A 26851-nucleotide genomic window follows, 5' to 3' on the forward strand; every position below is an offset into this window, starting at 1 on the left:
AGAGGCCCCAGCTCTGGCTTGCAGCTTGGGTTCATTTTTGTCTAACCAGTAAAAGTGCAGAAGACTGATTAAAACTGACAGCACTTGGAGCCCAAAAGCCAGGCGAAACAAACATCTAACCTCCCGAATATGATGTCATTTAGAGTGTGCTGTGCTTCTACTCTTATCAGTGGAATTCTTCAACCCCCAAACCAGCCCAATACCCTCTTACTGCATTTTACTGCCCTCCAATAGTTCAGAGGGTCAGCTGCCAGCAAGATGCTTTTAGTAAAAGGGTCTGATCATGTTTTACTTCTAAAATGAAAGGAATGGATTACTTGCACTGAGCAAATGAAGTTCCTCCGCTTTAAAATAAAGCAGCTCGCTAGTTTCTGGTTATATGTTTTTACAATTTGCCATTTTTCCGGTACGTATTAAAAAATTAGTGGAATAACAGTTTCAAAGCTTTAATTCAGCCCAAGCACACAGAGGTCTGTAGTTGACATTAAATGAACCGCAAATGACAGGCAGTTGATGAAGACTAGCAAAGAATGTTAGCTCTTTGAATAAAATAACTAGACACTTCAAACACTGCAGTGATCCATGTGTGAGAGAGGAGAGAAAGACCAGATGAACACATGCATCCCAACATTTATTAAATGTTTTAATCCCTATTTTGTGTCATTATTTAATTGATAAGTAGATATACACTCACTGAGCACTTTACTAGGAACACCTGTACTCCTACATATTCATGTGATTATCTTGTGCAGTGCATAAAATCATCCAGATACGGGTCAGGAGCGTCAGTTAATGTTCACATCAACCATCAGAATGGGAATAAAAGTAATCTCAGTGATTTTGACCATAGCATGATTGTTTGTGCCAGACGGGTTGGTTTGAGTATTTCGGAATGCACAACACGTCGAGCAGTGAGGCGGATGGGCTACAACAGCAGAAGACCATGTCGGGCATTTAATTAGGACCATAGTTTAGTTAGTGTATATTTGATGTATTATTTAGGAACCGAGTGTAGCCACATTTGGAAAGGAAAAATATATATTTAGATGCAAATTTCAGAAAATCAGTCATGTTAATGCCAAAACATGATTTATTGTTTGAATCAACTGACAGCCCTTAAAAGTAGGCTAGAAATAATCTGGCTTCTGATGTACAAACCTCTGCATGTATGCGCTGTTACCGGAAACACCAAGGTCACACAAAGTAGAACGCATGTATTCCATAGTTCACCTAAGACATGAAATCTCATAACCCTCCAAATGTAATACTTTTATAAACTTTTTGGAGCTTGACAGACAAACATTCTTCAAAATTATCTTTTACTTTTGCAATAACATGAGGGTAAATAAATAAACACTGAATTGTGTTTTTTAGGTGAACTATTTCTTTTGGAACTGAAACAGAAGCTGTTGGAAATGTTATGAAATGTCCAGATTTATACATCTGATTTCACTAAAACATACACATTTGTATTCATGCATTTCAGAAGGCTCTCAATGTTACATTTTATTTGAATATGTGTACGAGTCAAAACTGAAAAATCTGTTAACTTTAAATACATTACTTCCTGATTGTTGTCAGAAATGGTGACTAGAAGACACTCACCCAAATAAGACATAAATGGATAAACCAGACAGAAGCTTTATTCAGTGCGGGGGCATGAATAGAGCTTACATGAAGTATTGCATGAGACCTCTGTATTACCCTTTGAGTTGGGGGTCTGTGGGCGAGAGATGTCTTCAGAAGGAGGAGATCAGCCTCAGATCAGAGAGACTAAAGTTTCATTCATTTCAATGAGCTGGAAGGGGGACAGTTAGCATATGAAATCATCAGCACAAAAAAGTGAAAGAAAGTAATGGATGGATGAATGAGTGGAAAGATGGAGGAATGGATGCAGGGGTGGACTGGGACTAAAATGTAACCCTGGACTTTGCGGCCCAGAGCGGCCCACCAAACCTGGCCCACAACACACCACACCATAACACATCGGCTCATTGATTTCATTTTCCGGCTTAATTAAAAAATTTGGTGTTGAAAAACAGACATTTCTATTGACTGCTAGTCATGACAACGGGCCCCACCAGTGCAAAAATGGTCAACTTTAAAACATAAAAAAACCCACTGTAAATGTGTGAGTGGATTTTTTTAGAGAAAGCACTAAAAATAAGTACATTATAGATCAGACAAATAACATGTCAGAATACTTTTTTTCCCCAACATATAGATTAAAATGGACATGAAAGTACAAGGGAAAGTGCTATGACAAGTCAGCATTTCTTCAAAGTTTTAAAAGATTTTTAGAAGTGCAAATAAACTGTCTTAGTTAATATGATATTAAAAAACATGTTGTATAATAATAATATATATTATTATACAAATATATATATACAGAATATACAAATATAAATATATGTAAAAAAAATTACATAAATAAACATGCCTCGTAAAGTGTAGATCTTTGCTGATATTTTGCAGATATACTGCTCATATTTTTACTCTATGTGAGTTTGTTGCATCTTTATATCTGCAGGGTTTTAATTCCTTCCCCAGGTTATTCTTGAGAAAAGATGAAAAGACCAATGCTTTGACAAGCACCGTTTCTGCTATCCTTTAAACAAAGTAAGCCAAAGAGCTACAAAATAATATTTTCTGCATGTTTATCATGTGTGAACATTATTCAGCAAGCCACGCTCCAGCTCCCAGAATTGCTTTGCGGTATGAATAAATTATGCAAATATGCAAATATGAGTGGTGGTGGCGTAGTGGCTAAAGCACAGGGCTGTTAATCAGAAGGTTGCAGGTTCTAACCCCATGGCCACCACCATTGTGTCCTTGAGCAAGGCACTTAACTCCAGGTTGCTCTGGGGGGATTGTCCCTGTAATAGTTGCACTGTAAGTTGCTTTGGATAAAAGCGTCTGCCAAATGCATAAATGTAAATGATTCGCTGGTACTGATGTTTGATTGTAACAATTTCAAAATAAAAACTGTTACATTATTTCTAAATAAATGACCTTGTATTGGCTTGTCTTGCAGTTCGTTGCATTTTATTTTTCCTCCTGAGATCCACGTATGCATGTTTGAGCCCAGGGTGACCACCTACATCTATATCTATCTATATCTATACTTACTCGACCCACAGTGACCCACTGGGAAAACATCCAGTGCTCCCAATAGCCAGTCTGCCCCAGGATGGATGGAGAGATGGTTGTATGATTGATTGATGGATGGATATAGAGATGGATGGATGTGAGATGGATTGATGGATGGATGGATGTAGAGATGGATTGATGGATGATTGATATAGAGATGGGTGGATGAGAGATGGATTGATGGATGATTGATATAGAGATGGGTGGATGAGAGATGGATTGATGGATGGATGGATGGATATAGAGATGGATGGATGGATTGATGGATGGATGGATGTAGAGATGGATTGATGGATGGATGGATGGATGAAGAGATGAATGGATGAGAGATGGATGGATGTATGGATGGAGTGAGAGGATATGAAAAACTCTTCTAGATTTGAAAATGCCATCAGGTTTATTTCTCTCAAGCAACACTGGACATGTTGCTAGTTTGTTCTGGGTGGTGACTAGGCCATTACTGGTCCAAGTCAGAAAAGCCTACATGAAAGACTATATGAAATTATGGTCTTTAGATATGGTTTGTGTCTCTGTTCACCCTGAAAATTAAAATTCTCTCATCATTTACTCACCCTCATGCCATCAAAGATTTTTATGACCTTCTTTCTTCTGTAGAACAATGAAGATTTTTAGAAGAATATCTCAGCTCTGTAGGTCGATACCATACCAGTGAATAGTGATCAGGCCTTCGAAATTACAAAAAGGAGATAAAGTCAGCATAAAATAATCCATACGACTTAATTAATGTGGTTTAATTAATGTCTTCCAACTCTCCAGTTGGTTTTGGGTTAGAACAGACCAAATTATAACTCAGTTTTCACTGTATATCTTGCCATTGCAGTCTCTAGGCATGGTAATGATTTCAAGGTTGATTACGCTTCCTGATGCTTGACGCTGGAGCAGAACGCTAGATTGCACTAAGGAAGTGTAATTGAGCTTGAAATCATGATTGCCAAGGAGAATGCTGTCAATATGTACATTGATTGTTTTGATTATTGGGGGGTTTCCTCCCTCCATATTTTGCAGATATATTATATATATATATACAACCCTGAGCAGAAGAAAGAAAGAAAGTTACACACATCTGGGATGGCATGAGGGTGAGTAAACGATGAGAAATTTTTCATTTTTGGGTGAACTATCCCTCTAATGCAGCTCTAAGGAGGGCCCATGAAGTTAATTAAATGAGTTAATTACATGTCTTTTTAAATTGGACAATAAATGGATGAAACGGATTGCATCCCTGACTATCTAGCCACACTGTCCTGTAAATCTAATGAGTTAAAGATATTTTTCTGCACAGAAAGTACTGTTCGAGCTGTCGCGTATTATGGACATTACCTCGGTTTATTTACTTATTGTAATGCCGTGTGTCGTGCTGTGGCTATATGAGAACTGTAGGCAGTGCTGTCGGGCTGTGTGGAGCGCGAGCTGACGCGCGGGTGCTTTTGCTGTGAACCGCAGGGATGTCAAACACGCGCCGCGCACGCAAGGAGAAGAGAACAGACAAACAGGTCACTTACCAATACCAAAAAAACAGGGGACCTCCTCTGACCTGATTAACTGCCTGTGAGGAAGAGGAGGCGAATATCGGGTACTATGTGCCCGCGTTGTGGATGCGTGCGGCTCTAAACGCGCGACGCTGTAAATGCAGCGCGTGCGGATTCTGCGGCAGCTGTGAACGCGGAATAATGGGATCGGAAAACTCAGCGAGGCATGGAAAAGCACGCTGAGTATTGAGCAAATAATCAACTAGACAATCATTTGCAGACGTATTCATTGTGTGCGCCTCCGGGCGCCCTATTATTTGGTCGAAATATCACAGTGGATATGAAGGCAAGCATGCAGTAGAACATTTGTCATACGAATCCAGACTCGTTGGGTTCGGTGCAAGTGATTCTTCAGTTTCTTTCTGTCCGTGGTCAATTTCAAATCTGCCGGAAAGACATCAGGTAAGCGGTCAATACTTGTTTATATAGTCTTATCAGACGTCAAGCATGCAAGCTACTGATTTTGAGGATGACGTTTTTGGGACAATTTCAATTGGAGTCAGACTCTACAGAGTTAAGGCGTCAGCAGGGTTGCACACACATGGATGTTTAATCACACATGCACTTAACTTGTAACTCAGATGCAGTTAATAACAAATAACATATTTTGCAACTTTTCGGCATTTTTGGAGTTTTTCGACTTTTTGAATCACTTTGCATTTTGAATGTATAATAATTATACAATAGTTAAAAATGTCTTTTTTGAAATAGTTTTGGATTAAGTGTAGCATGTCACATTTCAGTACACTGCTGTTACTGCATGACATTTCATGTAACTACTGAGAGTTGTTATATTCTAGCATGTATTAACTCGAGAATATGGTAGGAGTTGGTTAAATTATGACCTATATGAGCTACCATCAGCACCTGTCTTACCCAGATTTCATTGGTCATATTTGCCTATGTAAACTCCAAAAATTAACCAATATTGGAATATATACATTCTGTTGATACATAACCGAACACAAGCCTTTGTTTATGTAACAGGATCAGTGTTTTGAAAGCAGTTCTGCTTTGCATGATCTGATGCTCTTGTTGATGAGCTGCCTTTATTAGCAGGAACCAAATTCCTCAAGCCGTGGAATATTGGTATCAATTATCAACAACCGTGTTGCACATCAAACGAATCTTCCAGACTGTTCACATAACAAAAATTCCTCAAAAGAAAGTGGGCCGTTTAAGATTTACAAGTGTTTTGAATGGCAAGCGCCTGTCTGCAACTCATTTGAGAGCAACTGGATTGATCTTGACATGTTACAATAAGTTTAATAACTAGCTACTGTTTGAAATGCTTTTCTGCAAACTGTGGGGTTTATGATTCTGTGCATTCTCAATTGCTGAGGTGTTGCTGCAGTGAGTTGCATGCCACCCAGAGATATTGGTTTGTTTATACTCATTTTCAAAGAGGTCCATCAGAAATGTAAGATGGTTCTCAAAAGCCTTTCTTCTCTCTCTCAAACTCTCAGTCTACCCTTAACCTAATCTAGAAACCTCCTAAGTGCTGAAATACATCTGTAATGCAATTGAACTCTCTCTGTTATAGTGTCATCATGGGATGCATTTTCTATTCAGTCTATTGTTCTAAAAGGTCTTTCTCATGTTGGAAAGGAGTGCCAATCCAATCCAGCAAACACACTGACATGAACCTTCACACAACTGGGGGATTTTAGTTTGCACAAGGGAACAAACACATTGGCGCTTATGGGAGGATATTTCCTTTTATTTCTACTAATTTCATTACTAATGCTGTTCTGGAATTTTAGACTTTACATTTGAGATGAGTAGATTTTCAGTTTAGTATATTGGTATTTTACATAACTGACCAGCTGCCAGGCTGCATTGTGTTAATCTGCGTTGTTCGTGACCGATTCTGGGTGCTCTAGGCTAGGTTTTATTTATCTGCTCAGTGGGGTGAGGTTAATTAGTCTCTGTATCTGGGAGGTACAAAAATCCTCTGATCTGATGCTGCATTCCATGTGACTTGCTATCGGACACAAGGCGCCAGATTTATCAGAATCATAAGGGCATGTTTGATGTTTGCACATGTCATTTCAGTGTAAAGATCATTGATGCACTCTAAGGCATATACTGTCACAAACTGGGTGTTCTATTTTGGGTTTTAAACTAGAGGACACATTTTTTACTTCGATTCCTTCCATTTAAAGCTTGCATACTTTCAGAACTTTGTTTTAATTGGAACTTTTTATTTGAAATAGTTTTCATTGCAATCTCATTTCATGTCTTAATACTTTCAGGTTTTATCTCAACATCAGGTGCACTCACTGAAAGGAATGTTCCAGGTTCAATCGAGATTAAGCTCAATCAACAGCATTTGTGACATATAAAGTTGATTTACTCAAAACAGTATTTTGAACCATCCCTCATTTAAAAAAAAAAAAAAAGAAGCAAAAATCATGGCCAAAGTAGGGCACTTAATGTGGAAGTGAACAGGGTCTAGTCTATAAACGTTTCAAAAGTATAGCCACAAAACGTAAATATTATTCATGTTAACATGACTCTAGTTTGATAAAATAGCTTACTACACTTATCTGTGTAGTTATATCCAAGATTACAATTTTGTTGTCATGATAATGCAACTGTGATAAATTCAGTAGTCTGGTAAATGCTGCAATGCAGGTAAATCTCTGATTTTATAACATTAAAATCATGTAACCACATTTAATGTCTGTGTCTTGTGGCTATATTTTTTAAACGGTGTGTATTTTTTATGTTTATTGTCTGGCATTATTCACTTCCATTGTAAGTGCCTTACTGTAAGCATAATTTTAGTTGACAAGGAACGGGTCAAAATTGTTTGTTGCGGTTATAAATATTATGCTGCAAATTCTGTTCATTGAGGTAATTTATTATGAACCCGTAACATTCCTTCAATTAATTGCACTTAATTAAGTGAAATCAGTTAATTGTCCTCTGATAGTTGTTGAGAATGCAGACTGTGATTGCTATCATCAGCATATATGAAATACTGTATGACACAACTCCCTTTTCATTATCTTGCAATCAACTATTGTTTTACTGGTCTGAAAGTGTCAAATCTCTGCCAGTGAAAAGTTAGGTAAGGATCTGAACTGGAGCTTAGTGGTCCAGTAGAGGAAATCAACCAAATTTTCCCTGGGGGTTGTAATTACTGAGTGCACATTGGATGTCATATTGAACATTATCCATGTGTCACCAGCCAAATGTAGAACAAACAGGGCTACAACACCATACCTTGTTTCAACAAGATCTGGAATTTTTTTTACATTTATGATCCATTATAACTAATGGCATACTCTGTTTGTAGACATAACATGTCTGGGTTTTAAATTGGTTTTGTCTAACATGGGAATTTCAGCCAGTTGCCATTCATGAAAGCAGTCAATTAAGTCATATGTCGATCAACAGAACTGATGGGCCAAGGATAGGATAGCCTTTACAAACAACCACGCATGCCCCTATTTTTTCACATAGAGAGATCAGAAGTTTCTTCTTTTGCTGGAAGTTATAATTATTGTGTGAATTGTTACTCATTTTGAGAATTTAAACAAATGTCCAAAAATCTGGATCTTGTGTAATGTGGATCTTGTCTTCAGTAAGATTTGCTTTGCAGTCCCGCCAGTGTGGTGCTATGGCCAAGTCTTTCAGTACTGAGTTTGCTATCCAACAGCAAGTCTTTGGACAATATTAGTAAATACATTTCTACACAACCTGGTCTAAGTGTCATAGAAGAACCACAAAAAGAGGCAGATACTCTGGGAGAGGTAATTACTACTTTTGGAAAATGTCATGAGGCATCAGTGTACTACTCCCTGCTAATTCAGTGTGTGGGGGACGTAGCATCAACTTCTCTCAAGAGATTATGGGAGAAAGATTTAAATTTGGTATTGGAGGAGGGAATGTAGTCTAGAATTCTAAAAATATCAAGTCTTGCTAAAGATGCAAGGGTGTGCCATATGCAACTAAATATTTTACATAGATTCAATTGGACCCCCTCTAGATCGTATAGGCTTGGTCTTAAAGACACACCCACATGCTGGCGAAGCTGATCAGTGGATGGAGACACAACCAGTGTTTTTTGGGGGTGTATTATGATCCAGGAGTTTTGGTTGAAGGTTCAGAGTTTTTTGTGTGACGTTTTAGGCACTCGAATTTCACTCTGCCACAGATGCTGCATTTTGGGCAATGGACGGTCATACATTTTGGGGATAAACACATAACAAATTGGGTTCTGACCAACATTATGGTTGGCAAGGGGATGGAAGTCGGATAGAGCCCCCTTATTTCCAGAGTGGTGTCCAAAGACAATATTGGTTAGGTTTATGGTAGGGACGTTTGTATTGTTTATTTAAAAATTGATAGAGCATTAACCTTAACAACATGTTTTTCATTACAATTGGAATTGGAATTTTCCTTTAAAAACCTCATCTTGGGAGAAGTGCCACTATATGTGTAATGAAACGCATAATTTCATTTGGAAAAATTTTGTCACATTCATTTAATGAGATCAGGTTTTTTTCTGCAACATTTATTAGAAAGATCCCCTGGGCTTTGTCAAGTCAAGCAATTTTGTTTTTTCAATTAAAATTTTTATTGATTCATAAACATATAACAAAATAAAAACACAACATATATACATTGAATCAACATTTAACATTTACCCCCCAATACCCCTCCCCAATTACCAACCCCACCCTAACCCCCAACGAACACTCCTGTGGTCACAAATAAAAACACACACACACACAAAAAAAAAAACATAATAATCATATATAATTAAAACTAGGGGTGCACCGATAGCACTTTTTGTCTTCTGATCCGATTCCGATAACGGAAATCTTAAGTATCGGCCGACACCGATTCCCATCCGATTCCAGTGTTGTTGTTTTGCATAATCAGTTTAGAATATCTTTACATTATTGTGTGGTACTAATTGGGTATGCGCTTTAATTTGTAAAGAAACACAAACCTCTAACTACACTTAATTTCAATAGAAATGTATAGCTTATTAAGAAAAACTTTATAATTATCTAGTATACTGGATAATATAGCAGCAAAATTAACAGTAATTACAGTATAATTTATCAGTAGTAAAGAAGCCGTTTTTATTTTTTTTATACATTTTCTCAACTTGTATCTGGACTTTAAAGGATTCAGATCTCTTTTTTGTTCAATTTAGTTGTAAGATATCAGCTCAGTTTTCATACATTTTTTACATTTACATTTATGCATTTGGCAAACGCTTTTATCCAAAGCGACTTACAGTGCACTTATTACAGGGACAATCCCCCTGGAATTAACCTGGAGTTAAGTGCCTTGCTCAAGGACACAATGGAGGTGGCCGTGGGGATTGAACCAATGACCTTCTGATTAACAGTTATGTGCTTTAGCCCACTACACCACCACCACTCCACTTTTTGTAATAAATAATATAATAATATATTATAATCGTAATACAGATGAAGACAAAATTATTAGCCCCTCTATGAAATTTCAATTCTTTTTCAAATATTTCCCAAGTGATGTTTAACAGAGCAAGGGGATTTTAACACAGTATTTCTTATTATATTTTCCTTCTGGAGAAAGCCTTATTTCAATTTGCCTGGAATAAAATTATTATTTAAATAAATTAATAAACTGCTATGGTCAATATTATTAGCCCCCTTAAGAAATGATCTGTTTAATTGGCTATGGAACAACCGCTGTTATCCAAAGACTTGCCTAATTAACCTAACTCACCTAATTAACCTAATTAATCCCCCAAGCCTTTAAGTTGCACTTCAAACTGAGGATTAGTATCTTGCAAAACAACTAGTGAAGTAATATAAAACTGTCATCGTGGCAAAGACAAAATAAATGTGTTTAGACTTGAGACAAAATTCTTGTAAAGAATTGTTAATGTTCACAAAGCAGGAGAAGGATATACACATTTATCAAAGCGTTTTCAGGTGTAAAGAACTGCCGTGGGAAGTATTATCAAGAAGTTTGAAGAGACCCACACAGTGGAGAACAAGACTGGCAGAGAGAGGTTTCTAAAGACCCAAGATCAACTGCCAAGACACTAGTGAATGATTTAGCCAAGTCTGGGATTGATGTCTCAACGAAGACACTAGAGCCCTGCACAGGAATGGACTGCGAGGTTGCAGACCAAGAAAAACTCCACTTCTGAAGAAGAGACACCTCCAAGCTAGACTGAACTTTGCCAAGGACAACCTAGAGAAAAATGATGCATACTGAAAATGTGTCCTTTGGTCAGATGAGACAAAACTAGAGCTCTTTGGCCATAGAGATGTTGCCTATGTTTGGAGAAAGAAGGGAGAGGCGCTCAATCCAAAGAACACCGTTCCCACAGTGAAACATGGCGGTGGGAGTATAATGCTGTGGGGATGTTTCAGTGCGTCTGGAACTGGGAATCCCATCAGGGTCGAAGGAATCATGAAAAAGGAAGACAATGAGAAGATTTTGAAAGACAACCTCAGGCAATCTGCAACAAAACTTGGTTTGGGTCGACATTTCGTCTTCCAGCATGATATCGACATAAAGCATACCTCACTTCTGGTGAAAAACTACCTCCAAATGAGTAAAGTGAATGTCCTTGACAGGCCTGCACAAAGCACAGACTTGAATCCTGTAGAAAATCTGTGGGCCACACTGAAGACTAGAGTCCATGCCAGGAGACCAACAAATCTGGAGGAGCTTGAGAGATTTGTTAAGGAGGAATGGGCTGCGGTGACTCAGGAGAAATGGCTAAAACTTGTTGAGAACTACAACAAACGACTAAAGGCTGTTATCAAGCAAAAGGGATACATTATTGATTATTAACATCAGAGGGCTAATAATTTTGATCTGTAGATTTTTTTATTCTTGGTTATAATTTTGTTTCTATTTGTATTATAAACACTCTAAGTTGCCTAAATAAACTATTTTATGAAATACTATGTTGAAAAACATCTTTGCTCCATTAAACAGCACTTGGGAATTATTTGAAAAATAACTAAATATTTCATAGGGGGCTAATAATTTTGTCTTCAACTGTATATATGAATATATCTCAATTGTGCGATTTAACTTTTAAACCCTCACGCTTTTATCTTGACATTCTGAACTTTCCAGGAAGTTTGTCTGGTTGTTGGCAAGTTCACAGTAGTTTAATTAGCTTCTTATTCAGATTCTGGTAAAAAACAAAAACAAACAAAAACCCACCTCCAGTGCCATTCTAAATGCATATTATAAGTGAACCGAACAGAGCCGATACTGATCCTAGTATCCCCGAGTGTCCTCCCAAAACACCAAGTAATTGCCCCACTTCCTGTCAAACAAATTCTGAAGCCCCAGCCTTCTGCTTGACATCTCTACAAAAGCAGCCACCCTCCCCATCTCCACACACCACTCTGGAAATAAGGGGGCTCTATCCGACTTCCATCCCCTTGCCAACCATAATGTTGGTCAGAACCCAATTTGTTATGTGTTTTTCCCCTAAATGTATGACTGTCCATTGCCCAAAATGCAGCATCTGTGGCAGAGTGAAATTCGAGTGCCTAAAACGTCACACAAAAAACTCTGAACTTTCAACCAAAACTCCTGGATCATAATACACCCCCAAAAAACATTGGTTGTGTCTCCATCCACTGATCAGCTTCGCCAGCATGTGGGTGTGTCTTTAAGACCAAGCCTATACGATCTAGAGGGGGTCCAATTGAATCTATGTAAAATATTTAGTTGCATATGGCACACCCTTGCATCTTTAGCAAGACTTGATATTTTTAGAATTCTAGCCTACATTCCCTCCTCCAATACCAAATTTAAATCTTTCTCCCATAATCTCTTGAGAGAAGTTGATGCTACATCCCCCACACACTGAATTAGCAGGGAGTAATACACTGATGCCTCATGACATTTTCCAAAAGTAGTAATCACCTCTCCCAGAGTATCTGCCTCTTTAAGGGTGTGTGTGCCACTCCCAAAAACAATACAAAGCAGGTGGCACAGCTGTAAATACCTAAATAATTGAGATCTGGGAATCCCAATATGTTGAACCAAATTTTCAATTGATCTCAACACTCCACTCTCATATAGGTCACCGAGTGTAGTAACCCCCTTCACAATCCACTTTGATCAGCAGAAAGGGGACTTATTAATGTGTAATTTAGGGTTCAGTCATATGCTTGAGGCAACATTTAAATAGATGTTCGAATTGAACACTCTGGACACTTTTGTTCATACCGAGTGCAAATTCGAGATAATGGGGTGTAATGTAACTTCTCAGATTATTTTGACAGAAAGGCTTTGCAATGGCAAAATAGGGGCAAGAACTTCCTTTTCAATACAAAACCAGAGAGGGGCTCCATCAGGTGGAAGCGACCAATGAGCCAAATGTCCAAGACTGAATGCATAATAATAAAAAACAATCTTGGGTAGCCCTTGCCCACCTTTGTCAATTGGTCTATGCAATTTATTAAAATGTAATCTAGGACACTTACCATTCCATATGAAGGACTTGGCTATGCTATCAAATTTTTCAAATTTTTTTTTTTTTTTTTTTTTTTAAATTTTGCTATATAAAGCGCTCTGAGAATTAACTTTTAAAAGCGCTATACAAAATAAAGTTATTATTATTATTATTATTAAATTGCTTGAAGTAAGAGAGGGGGACATCTACAGGGAGAGATTAACAGTTAGGTACATTTTGGAATACAATTCATTTTAATAACATTAACCTTCCTAATCATAGATAAATGTAATGAAGCCCACCTGCCCACATCGCTCGAAAAACGTTTTTATTAAGGGGTCAAAATTAACTCTAACTAAATCAGACACATTTTCTGGGAATAAAATGCCCAAATACTGAATGCCCTGTTTGGGCCACTGGAAGGCACCCAGCTGGAAAGCCTTTGCTGGGCAGTACATTGTCAGAGCCAAAGCTTTGGATTTAAACCAATAGACTCTGTATCCCCAGAACTTAGAAAAATAATTAATAATTTTATGGAGGCAAGGCATAGATCTAAGGGGGACAGAGACATATAATAATATATCATCTGCATAAAGCAAAAGCTTATGTGCCACACCTCCCACCACCAACCCTGGAAAATCATCTTCCCTTCTTATCGTGGCTGCTAATGGTTCCAGGGCAAGACTGAACAATAATGGGGAAAGAGAGCAACCTTGCAGGGTGCCCCTATCCAGAGTAAATAATCTGAAATTAATCAATTTGTTTGTGCCGCCACTACAAGGTGTTTAAGGTAAAGTAATTTAATCCATCCAATAAAAGTATTCCTGAACCCGTATATTTCCAAAATCATGCATTAACAAAAAATTGAAGTGTAAAATATATAAAGTCTCAGTGATCATTGTGTAGTTTGATGAAATATTATTGTAAATTGTCAATACAAATTTAATAATTAATAATAATTGTTTTTAGAACCCCCTGTGAGCAAGCTGAAAGCGTCTGTGGCAAGGAACACAAAACTCCATAAGATGATGCTAATGGAGAAAATAACCTTGGGAGAAACCAGACTCACTGTGGGGGCCAGTTCCCCACTGGCTAACATCATGAATATAATGCCAATAGTAGTTATTTGTGTGCAGTGCATGTCATGGTTTAAAACTTGTAAATCAAGTAAGCGTTAAGGTCCAATGTTTAAAAAAAAATATATATTTTTTTTATGAACTTTAGGATTAATGTCTTTAAGGTCCATCCTGGATTAATTGCCGAAGTTCACGTAGATGCATTGTCCTTTCAATTTCAAAAGTGTAGTCCATCAATAGACATAGATGATGCAGACAGAGATCACTGACGTGCATCGCAGTTCAACTTGCAGGTCATTTCAGTGAGGTTCGGCAATGTCCATCCTAAATCCAAGGTTCAGGTAGTGGCATATGAAATATCCGATGTCTTACAGTTGGAGTTGACAGTAGTTCATCCTCTGATGTCAAAAGACTGAAGTGATGTCTGGCTAGCACCAGCTGTATTTTGTCGCCATCACTCAGAGACACTTAGCAGTGGCGTCTGACATCAAGCAGGAACAGAGCTGGATCTGGCTGGCTCTGGTAACCTCGGGATATGAATCCCAATGTTGAGAGATGGAAACAAATAGAACAATATTAGCATAGATATCATTCAATTTTATGTAGAGTTATGGATCATGATAGATGTTTCTGGTTCCGGCAGACCTAACTAAAGCAGCCTAATTGTGAGTTGATGGATAAATTATTTGTATGCCTGGCTAAATAGATGAGTCTTTAGTCTAGACTAAAACTATGTGAATGTGTCTGCATTCCAAACAGTGTTAGGGACACTATTCCTTAGTTTTAGAGCCAAATATGAAAAGGATCTACTTCCTTTTGTGGAATTATTAACAAGCCAGAATTTTCTGATCGTAATGTATGTGATGAAATATAGCATGTCAGAAGGTTACTTAAGTACTGTGGTGTAGACCATTCAAAGCTTTGTACGTCGTTAACCGAATTTTAAAATCAATCCGAAATTTATCAGGTTGCAAATGTATCAATGATAAAATTGGGCTAATATGATCATATTTCTTGTTTGTAGTCAGCACTCTGGCAGCTGCATTTTGAACCAATTGAAGCTTATTTATTGAACTTGCTGGACAACCTCCCAGTAATGAATGCATTACAATAATCTAGTCTTGAGGTCATGAACGCATGAGATTTCGGCATCAGCAACAGGAAGCATGTGTCGTAACTTAGCAATATTTCTGAGGTGGAAGAATGCTGTTCAACAAACATTGGAAATTGAAAAGACAGATTGGTATCAAGTTCTTCACCATAGAAGATGACTTAACAGTATATCCATCGAGAGTCAAATTATATTTAAGCAGCTTATTTTTAAGGTTTTTGGTCCAATAATTAGTACCTCTGTTTTGTCAGAACTGAGTAGAAGGAAATTTCTGGTCATCCAATCTTTGATTTAATTGATACACTCTGCTAATTTGGAGAATTGTGAATTTTCATTGGGTTTAGAAGAAATATAAAGTTGGGTATCATTGGCTTCACATTGGAAACTTATTCCATGATTCCTGATAATATCTCCCTGGGGAAGCATTTGTAAGAAGAAAAGAAGAGGCTCTAAAACTGATCCCTGTGGCACTTCATAATTAACTTCTGTTTGATTTGACAATTCCTCATTTACACATACAAAATGGTAGTGGTCTGATAAATAGGACCTAAACCAGGGGTGTCAAACTCGGTTCCTGGAGGGCCACAGTCCAGCAGAGTTTAGCTTCAACCCTAATTAAACACACCTTAAGCAGATAATCAAGTTTTTCAGGAGTGCTTGAAGATTACAAGGAGGCATTTTGGAGCAGGGCTGGAACTAAACTCTGCAGGGCTGTGGTGTGAGTTTGATACCCCTGACCTAAACCATGTTAATTTAAATAAAATAATGGCAACATAATTCTCCAGCCTATTCAAGAGAATGTAATGATCTATCTTGTCGAAGGCAGCACTAAGATCTAAAAGCACTAGAAGACAAATGCAGCCACGATCAGGTGATAAGAGCAAGTCATTTGTAACTCTGATAAGTGCAGTCTCTGTACTGTAATGGGGCCTAAATCCTGATTAAAATTGTTAATATATACCATTTCTCTGTAGAAACGAACATAGTTGTGAGGACTCTACATTTTGTAGGATTTTGGACATAAATGGTAGATTTGAAATCGGTCTGTAATTAGCCAATTCTCCAGGATCAAGCTGTGGCTTGATAACTGACATTTTAAAGTTTCTTGGGACATATACCAAGGATAACAAGGAGTTATTTTCAAATGTTTTTCCTTGATTTACAATTTGGCTTCCATTTTGCTTTCATGGGACTACTTTTATGATTATGCTTTTCGCTTTCTCTTATCAGTGTGCTGAGTTGATGAGTTGATGACTTACTGTCTGATCTCTGAACTCTGTTCTTGACCTTAGCAGAGCTGAATTTGATTGCATGGCTGCAGATTTGTGTCTTGGCCTGCATACAAATGTGTATGTCCTGGAGATGGTTCACTGTTAAATTTTCTTCCTTTTGCAAGAGAAAAAGATGTAGAAATTAAATTGTTGGCTAAATTGGTGTTAAAGGCTGTTTGCACACTAAAGGTTTTAGAGCAAATCTGAGTCTGTTTGACTTCAGAGTTTAGTAATGAGTGTAAGCTGTTTTCTGAAGTTGGACGTGCATCGCAAAACCTCACCCAAGTACACTTAAAAAGCTGTTTTTTAATTGTTTTTCTACATAAAGATGTGCTAGACGGTCTCGCTTGTCTCACTTTTTTTAGCATTTCCCGCTGGAGCACCACAACAACATGTCAAGTTACAAGTACTTTAACTTTTAAAAGCATGTCACGAGACATTATGTTCCATTCGTTCTGCTGCATCTACATTTTTTAATGCCAGAAAGTTATAGTAAGTGTTCAGTCTGAATGGTTTATTATGATATGCTCTCTTATTATAAAAACCCAACTTGGATATAATGAAGTTACGTGATGTCCTCACAATTACATTTGAGATATTGAATATTTAGTATCTCCATGATCAAGGGAGTTTTTTTCAGTTGAATATTGTGTAATATGTTTCTTTGATCATTCCTGTCCTCTGCTTGAACATTTGTTGAGTTGCGTAAGTAATGTTTGCAGTTAAGATGCCTGGGCTGTCAGGGGATGTGCGGTCATGCCGGCATAATAATAAATCTGTTGCAAATACATGGCTCAGAGAATGGGTTAACTAAAAAATTCAACAGCTTTACTCGCCACTCAGTGAAAGGCCGACTCTTTTATCTGCCCTGAATTAGTTATCTGTGTATTCAGAATATCCAGTCTCATTTTACTGCAACAATGTGTGAGAATAGCTTTACTATATAGGGGAGGCTAGAGTAACTAGGATATGTCAGTGGGTGAGCTGTCCCACCCCTTAATGTAGTATAAGTTATGTTACATGACCATTATATTTAGTAAGGGATTGTGTGATGCACATAAGAAATAAATTATTTCATGTCTAGGCAAATTTTCTACATGGCAGGTAAAATTAATCTGATGTCAAAGAAAACGTAACTAGGTCTAAAAATATGCATCTTACTTATTGGTGAATTAGTACGGTGGCGCAAAGCTGCCATGTAGTTATTCTTTTTTACTGTATGTCGTAAAAACAACATATTTTCTCGTAATAATGAGATATTATGTTGCAGAAACTATATATTTTGTGTAATAACAAGATATTATGTTGTTAAAATTACATCTTTTCTCATAATAATGAGAAAATATGTTGTAAAAATTATATATTTTTTGCAATAAGGAGATATTATGTTGTTAAAATGACTTCTTTTCTCATAATAATTAGATAATATGTTGTAAAAACAACATATTTTCTAATAATAACAAAATTACGTTTTCTAGTAATAACAAAAATAAGTAATGACACATCTTACAGTTAATTAACATCTGACAGTTCCTTATAAGGTAATTGTCGATGGTACAATAACTGTAAATTAATTCAACATCTGGTAGCCATGGCACAGTTATTTGAACTGATTGATCTTTATTTTCTTCTCTGTTTAAGCCATAAAGAAGTTTTACAATGTGGAAGTAAAAGATAACACAAAACATGACTGGTTTGATTTTGGCTTTTGTGAATTGGTTGTTGAGCTGTTATTCTCAAAATCTGATCACTCAGAAACAATTTTTTAAATAAAAGATTTACGCATTACAATTTCAAAACAAAATTCAATCAAATGAACTGAGTAATTTGCTATCATTTGTAACATGTTCTGTTTGATAAGTGGCCAATGAAATTCTATTATTTTCTAATTGTCATTAAAATAGCTACTTTTACAATTTTATACTATATCATATCTTTTTTAATATATCAATTTGTGTTTGAAAGCCCAACATAGGTTATGTATGAATGTTTGGCAAAACTCCCAAGGGTTATCAAGAAATGATTCAAGAGCTAGTAATAAAATAGAGCAAAAAAGTCCTTTTTAAGTAACATCAGCAATTAAACAAAAATGTTGATATAAAAACATATATATATATATTTGCAAAGTTCTATTTCCATGGCAAGTTCTTTTTTTTTTTTTGCAGTCCTATTTCCATTGCAAGATCTTTATTTATTTATTTTTTGCAAAGTCCAGTTTCTATGGTAAGTTTTTTTTTTTTTTTGTCCTATTTCCATGGCAATTCCATGGCCCACTCTCCTACATGTTATTCACATTATAAACTCCTTTTGTGTCTTTTTTATTTCACAGTGACAGTAAAGAAGGATATGGATAAAAATGGGAAAATATTGGAAAACAAGAAGGGTCATATTTGACTAGGCCACGGCCTGACATTACACACATTTTACAAACCCCCTCCTCTAATAGCATCTTGTATTAACAAACAAATAGGAGGCCAAAACCTGTCTAATCTTTGTATTCATCATTCAACTTTCTTTCTAGCCATGGATGAAGAAAAATCTGTTGAGTTTTTTTTTTATCAGTTACAAGGAAAGCCTGAAGAATGGGTTGACTACAGAACAGCCGTATACAACTCAGCCAGATTTTCAGATTAGTCCCGGATTACCAGCAACACTGGGCTTTTTCAGTAAATAATACTCAAGTAATCGCTCTTTGGACAGGTGGTGGGCCATGGCAGAACAGAACAATGTTTTCTTTTTTTTGGTGTATTTTCATGCTGAAAAGAATAAAACATTGTCTTTTTTGCCAATTATTTGCTAGCATGGGGTTGTTTGTTGAGCTTGAGGTTGTTGAGGTTCTGTTTTTAATCTGGTTTTGTAAAATTATAAGAATTCAAAAGGGCAACACTTTACAATAAGGATATATTTGTTAACAATATAACTTGAAATAACAATGAACAGTTTTAATAAATGAACACTACCCAAGATTAATACAGTATATACATTTTTTTATATTTTCAATTGTTAGTTCAAGATACCTAATGCACTAACTAATGATAATTAATAATAAAGGAATTATGACCTTATGTTAAAGTATTACCAAAAAACATGTTGTTTTTCTTAACATGATGATTTACACATAATTCATGGATATGTGTTTTTATGAATCACTTTATTCTGGCCGGTTGTTCTTAATTCGCTCATGTTTTAAACCATGAAATTTCTGGCCAGATGTTTTAAATCCCCAGTGATTAACAAATAAGAACTTTCATGTGCCCTCCAGACTAACTACAGCATACAGTCTAGAGAGTTTTGTGTGTTGTGTGTTCTTGTGAAGGTGGGAGCCGGGGGTGTTTGAAAGCAGCCTTCCAGATGCTTTAGTGTCTCATATTCATCAACTTTTCACAGCTCTAAGCCATGACTGATTTTCACCGCATGTATGATGAACCTGAGGTCAGTTTGATTAATGGCCCTGTTACAGGACTCTGTGGGGAGACTGAGAAACTATAATGCAGGATGACTGATCACCATTTTTACATTATCTGAAGAGTGGTGCGGTTGTTAGAGTATATGGTGGTCTTTATGATATTCTGGTCCCTAGATATGGCATGGATGCCTTCTTAATTTTGAGTCTACAAGATTTATTGTCCTCGTTTATCATCTACCAGGTAACAATTGTACATCTGATTGCTTTAAACAGTGACAACACATCTCTCCTAAACAAGATGCACGTTTTGATGTATCATATATGTACGTAGCACAAACAGCGTGAGATGAGTTACGTGCCATGGAAATGCAATACATATGGTTACATATGGGTAGGATTGTTGAAAATATAAATGTTAAAATGTATGGTATGAGAAGTTATAGTAATGCTTGCCTTACAAGGTATGTAAAATGGTTAAGAAAGTTCAAAGTGAAATTAATGAGACACTGGCCAGGCCAGTAATAGGCCTTTATCACACAGCATAACCAAGATAAAGAGCCGGCGTGCTGACAGTTAGACATCTATAATGGCACACAAGAAATTAACAGGCATTACTCAAGGTCTTGAACACAAGGTGAGGTTTCAGCCTTGGTCTTGAATAGCTTGTGTGGTGTAGCAAATTGAGGAAAAAGTGGTTGCAATAAAGGGTTGCTGTAGAAGTGCAAAGAGACAGGTGTATGCAGTTATGGATTAGACACACACGAGTTAGCAGGCGGGATCTTCACAGCAACGAGAAGAATCTCCACTCCCTGCAGTGTATGTGTATATAGATATATATATATATATATATATATATATATATATATATATATATATATATATATATATATATATATATATATATATAAAAACATAACATATAGAACAAGACACTGCGAAAGCTGGCCGTCCTACAAGACTTTGAGTTCTTTGAGTGAGTGATGCGACGTGCTCTTTGTCCCTCAGTCAGAAAATTGTTTGTTTGCGCTTCTGCTGTTATAGTGGACAGCTTTGTGGTGCTCAAAACACCATAGCCAATATTAGAATATTGCTGTTAATGTAGAAGGGTTTCAACTAGGTCTTTTAGAAGGACACTCCCCATATGTACGTGTCACGTTCCCTTCATCTCAGGGAACCGAGGTTACGTACGTAACTGAGATGTTTTCCATCCTCTCTTTCCAAACTGAAAGCTACTCAGTTGTTTTATGAGGGTCTCTTGACATTATGCTGATGTTTACATCATTGCTATTGCAAACAAAATATTTATATACTGTATATGTGTATATATATATATATATATATATATATATATATATATATATATATATATATATATATACACATTGGATATTTACTACATTGTGTGTTAAAACTGATAACATTATTTGCAGAATGACAGAGGTTCGAAAGATCGGATTTGGTAAAAACCAAATCAGGTTTCTGTTAAGTGTGAACAAAGCCTAGTTACTTACTTGTTCCTCTCTTAATCCGATATCCATCACAGAAGGCCATCTCACCCCCTTTTGCAGTCTCTTTATTGAAGGGTAGATTGGTTACTGAATGTGACCCGGCATAATGAAGAACTGATTGTGTAAGCAAGAGGCAGAGGACCCTGAGAAAGAGGCCCCTGAAAAACAGAATAATAGGGATTTAAAAGTGGTCTTGAGATAACATTCAGCAGGTCACTGGGCTTACAGCAAGCAATAATTACCCGCTGGGAACAGCAGACCTGTGCTTCGATGGCAAACTCTTCCATTTGCTCAAAGGACGGACTTTGTGGGTGTGTATGAACCTGAGAGGGTGGCCGTAAACAGGCCACCACAGTTTGGACCTCTGCCAACGTTCACTCCCACGTCCACTCCAATTAGGATCTTGGATGCAGTTACCAGCCACAATGGCGGAAATGTGAGATCCACTTTCAACAATGGAATGGAATTGAACAGAATGGGAATTAATAGAAGTTAATGCATAGGAATGGCATTGCGTATAATGGAAGTAAATAGAATAGTTCTGAACACATTACACGTAACAACAGAATGCAGTGGAGGGAATTAGAATACATATAAAAGGAGTCAAATAGAAGAGAGTGAATTAAAGGAAATGAAAGAGACAGGAAGGATGGTAAGATTCCATTTTTTCCTATTGATGTGGCACAGCTTTATACACACAGAACTCCCAATTCAAGGAATTTAGCCATATTATGCTTAATTCCATTATATTAATAACTATTCTGGAGTAATTAATGCACTCAGAGGGAGTTGATCAGCGGGACTGAGTGAGAAAGATAAACAGACTGCTGCTGTTTTTCTGATTTCTGCCCTCTTTTTTCAACATTCTGCTTCTGTTTTGTTAATACACACATTATAAACCAGTAATCACCAACAATCCATAAATAAACAAAACACAGTGAATAGTTCAACCCTATTAGGGGTTGTAAATTGTGATGTAAATTGATGGTTATTAAGCATTATTAGGACATTTTGGACAGCTCTAAATGAGAACAGCATGAAACATTGATTAAGTTGGACAATCCCATAGGAAAGAAAATCACAAATGAGCTCTCAATTATTTATTTTAGACAGCAATAAAATTAAAGGGACAGTTCACCAAAAAATTTAAATTCTCTCATCATTTACTCACCTATTTTTCTTAAAATCATTGTTTGTGTTCAGCAGAAGAAATAAAGTCATACACATCTGGAATGTGTATGACATTCCAGATGTGTATGACTTTATTTCTTCTGCTGAACACAAACAACGATTTTAAGAAAAATACTGTAGGTCCAAACAATGCAAGTGAATGGTGGCTAGAACTTTGAAGATCCAAAAAGCATATAAAGGCAGCATAAAATCCACAATCCATAGTGGTTAAATCCATATCTTCAGAAGTGATTTAATTGGTTTGGATGAGAAACAGATATATTTTTAAGTCTTTATTTTGTTGTTGCTATAAATCTCCTCTTTCACTTTTACATTCTTCTTCATCTTTTGTTTTTCTTTTGTTTAGTTTTTTGATATGCATTCTTTGAGCATATCGCTATCTACTGGGCAGAATTAATAGTAAAATGAACTTAAAAATGTATGCTGATTTTTTTAATGCTGCCTTTATATGCTTTTTGGATCTTCAATGTTCTAGCCACCATTCATTTGCATTGTGAGGACCTACAGAGCTGAGCTATACTTCTAAAAATCTTTGTGTTTAGCAGAAGAAAGAAAGTCATACACATATGGAATGGCATTAGGGCGAGAAAATGACGAGCAAATAATTTTTTTTTGGTGAACTATCCCTTTAAATGGAATGGTCAAACAGACTTTTGCTGATTTTGAATAAGAAGCAATCTCTCATGTATCTTCTCTAGAGTTTCAAAGGAGATGTGAACAATGTCTCAAAACTGTTGTCAGATTTGCAGAGAAAGCTAAATCTGCAATCAAAAATTAGAGATCTCAACATGAACTCATCAAATCTCATCAAAGAGAGCTATTATAAATCTGAATGTTATAGCTCTGTACTCTTACTGTCAACAATTTTATAAAATAAATATAAAAATAAAAAAGTATATTTTCACTTTTAATTCTCTTCATAAGAACAACATCTGAGCAATAAAATTTTTCTCTGAGATTTGATCTGTTGACAATGTCCCTGCGTGTATTTTTGCACATAGAAATGCTACCTTAATTTGTATACCTAAGCAAGATACATAAGATTGTGGTGCTGATTTGACACAAATTCTGCTTGGGTATGAAATTACATTTGTTTTGAAACACTGTCAGCTGTCCTTATGTGTTATTGTCAGATACACAAGTAAATTAAATAAACTCTCAATTTCACTGCACATCCTGCAGTTGAGGTTTGTTTCATATGCAAATAACAGCATATGCAAATAAGAGTGAACAGTATTAACACTGCATTGCATATACAGCACCTTCCACTAGCATGTAGACTACAACATTTTTTAAACCTCTCTGTTGGCAGTGGTGTGTTTGTGGTCTAATAAGACTGTCTTAACTTACACTGCTATGAGGCTGTAACACTCCTTCAGGTTCAGGATGGGAAAGAAGACGGGGAGCAGTGACAAGCCTCAGGTAGGCTTTTATTTTTCTGCCTTCCACACTCTCTGTGTGCTTTCTTCACAGTGCGTTTCTTATTTCATACAGTTCAGTGTAAAAAAACTCTCAGTCAGCATAAACTACTTGAAATCTCAGCTTCACAATACTAAAAACATTAGAACACTCAAAATAAGACACGCCAGTCACTGCACACTCGTGTCCCTCTCTCTCTCTCTCAGCTCTCTGGTGTGTTTCGGCTGCTTTTGAGGCCTCTTCCCGCTATCACTGTAAAAAGAAACCGCTGTTAGAGATCATGTCAACCAGCTTGATGAGCCACACCACTCCCTCTCTCCTGAAAACAGACACAGTCCAGGACAACATCCCATTTCTAGAGAGAAAGTCAGCCACAGCCATCTGTGCCCCCAGTCTTTGGATCACCTCAAATTTGAATGGCTGAAGTGCCAGGTACCAACAGGTGATCCGCACGTTGTTATCTTTCATATGGTGGATCCATTGGAGTGGGGCGTGATCTGAGTAGAGGGTGAATGCCCACCCCAGCAGGTAGGAGAAGAGGGCGAGGACAGCCCACTTGATCGCCAAACATTCCTTTTCATTGGTGCTGTACTTAGTCTCACTCAGCGAGAGTTTACGGCTAATGTACAGCACCGGTCGCTCCTCCCACTCCTCATGTGAGAGCACTGCACCCAGCCCCCTGTCAGATGCATCCACCTGAAAAATAAAGGGGAGAGGGAAGTTTGGAGCACGTAAGAGTGGTCCCTCACAAAGTGCAGATTTCACTTTAAAAAAAAGCCTGTTGGCATGATGAGGTCCATACCAATTATTTAGAAGGGGACCTTGATTAACGGTAGAGGGCGCAATGGCTCTTTTGGGGTGGCTGGTGGATTCACCAACTGACATTCACGGCACGCCGCACACCACCTGTGAACATCCCCGTGAATGCCCATGCCATAATTTGGTTAAATGTTCTTTCCTGTCCTAAATGGCCAGTCATTTGTTTACGATGAGCTGCCTGGAAGAGAGCTTCCTGACGGTTCTTCAGGACTAATAACTGGGTTGTATTTTCTTTTGTTTGAGTGTCCTGCATCACTCGATATAACCTATGTTGACCATTGATTACTCTCGCTTGGTCAAATGCATGTTTCAGGGACTCGTCACGTGACTGTTATAGAGGGAAAGCCACTTTAGGGAATGAGTGCAGGGACCCCCTCCCTTGCGTCATGCCCTGGTGCCATCTCCCCAGCCATAGCATCGGACGTCTCACACACCGAGGCATTGTTTCACAGGACACATCTGCACAAATTTCCCTTAACAAATTATTTTTTGGTGATGAAAATGTTTTATTGATTCATATATTAAACAAAGAAAAGCTAAATGTATACAAAAAGAATCAATACTTAACCCCCACTATTCCCCAGTCTTCTAGATGACCCTTCTTCAAAAGCCACCACCTTCCCCATCTCCGAGCACCACTCCTGAAATTGGGGGGACTTTCATACCCTTAAAACTATTTGTCTGGTGATCATGATGCTGGTAAGGGCCCAATTTTTCATGTGCTTATTCTCTATATTGATGACCACCCCATCACCTAAAATATTGAGTCTGGGGCAAATTGAAATTTGAGTGCCCAATACATCACACATAAAACTCTTAACCTTCAACCAAAAGGATATTAACACACCACCAAAAGACATGGGTTTTGTCTCCATCATCTGAATGACATCGTCAGCAGGTGGGTGTGTCTTTTAGACCAAGCCTATACAATCTCGAGGGGGTCCAATAGAATCAATGTAAAATTTTGAATTGCACAATTGCACACTCTAGATGCAGACTTGATGTTGTTTTTTAAATCCTAGCCACAGTCCCTCCTCCAGTACGAAGTAGCAACAGCCCAGGCCCGCCTCCTACACCCGTGGGAACGGACTCGCCAACCTGGGAGGGATAGCGGAGAGAGACAGAGTTAGCAGATGAGAGATAGGGGTGAGAAGACCCCTTAAAGGGGGGAGGAAACCTGGGCACAAGACCACTTAGCCTCCTAGGGGCAGGAATGGGACAGGAAGAGGAGGGGCGGAAATGGTGTTTGGGGGTAGGAGAGAGAGAGAGAGAAGAAGATAGTGTGAGAGATTCTGTATCACTGCATCCCAGAAATGCCGTCAAGTAGTCCTCGGCCAGCTGGATCACTTCCTCCAGCAACGCCGGCCTGTGGCACAGGACCCACTCGGCCATCCCACTGGGCAGCTGGGCAATGAACTGCTCCAGTACCACCTTGTTCACAATGTCCTGGGCGCCGCGGGGTTCCCTCACCAGCAACCATTTCCGGCAGGGGTCCCGGAGCTGCTGTGCGAAGGCAAATGGCGGCCATGTTTGCCCAGCTTCAGGGCGCGGAAGTGCTGTCGGCTCTGAATGGCTCTCTTCAAGTCAGCGTAAACGAGGAGGTTGGGCCACAAGCTGCAATTCCCCAGAGAGCAGTGGCTTCGTGGCATGCAAATTCCCGGATGTCTGATGCGGAAGTAAGAGCAAGTTCCATGCACGAGGCTTTAAGGACATACTTATTAATATCATGTCCTTAGCCAAACCCCTTATCTAAACTTAATCAGTAGAGTGTGTAAAAATTATAGTAAGCTGTTGTGTGTGACAGAAGCAAGTAATTGTCGCGTATTAGATGGAAATGATATCCAGCGACATCACTGGCTATAGTGAATTCATAGGAATTCAAAGGAGTGCAGTCGTACGATATC

General features: G+C 37.7%; 1 protein-coding gene across 3 annotated transcripts in view; it reads left to right on the plus strand.

Annotated features, from left to right (window-relative positions):
• Nucleotides 1-4619: 4619 nt before the first annotated feature.
• LOC127621665 (WSC domain-containing protein 2) overlaps nt 4620-26851 on the plus strand; it is a 118710-nt gene continuing 96478 nt past the window's right edge. Inside the window, exon 1 of one of the 3 annotated variants that reach the window (XM_052095356.1) lies at nt 4620-5102. The gene's annotated coding sequence lies outside the window, so the exon portion shown is untranslated. Of the gene's footprint in view, nt 5103-20228; nt 20252-25531; nt 25647-26851 lie in introns of those variants that run through there. The other 2 variants (XM_052095376.1, XM_052095366.1) reach the window with 2 other exon arrangements.

The sequence above is a fragment of the Xyrauchen texanus genome, chromosome 3 (genome assembly GCF_025860055.1).
Source record: "Xyrauchen texanus isolate HMW12.3.18 chromosome 3, RBS_HiC_50CHRs, whole genome shotgun sequence".
Lineage (NCBI taxonomy): Eukaryota > Metazoa > Chordata > Actinopteri > Cypriniformes > Catostomidae > Xyrauchen > Xyrauchen texanus.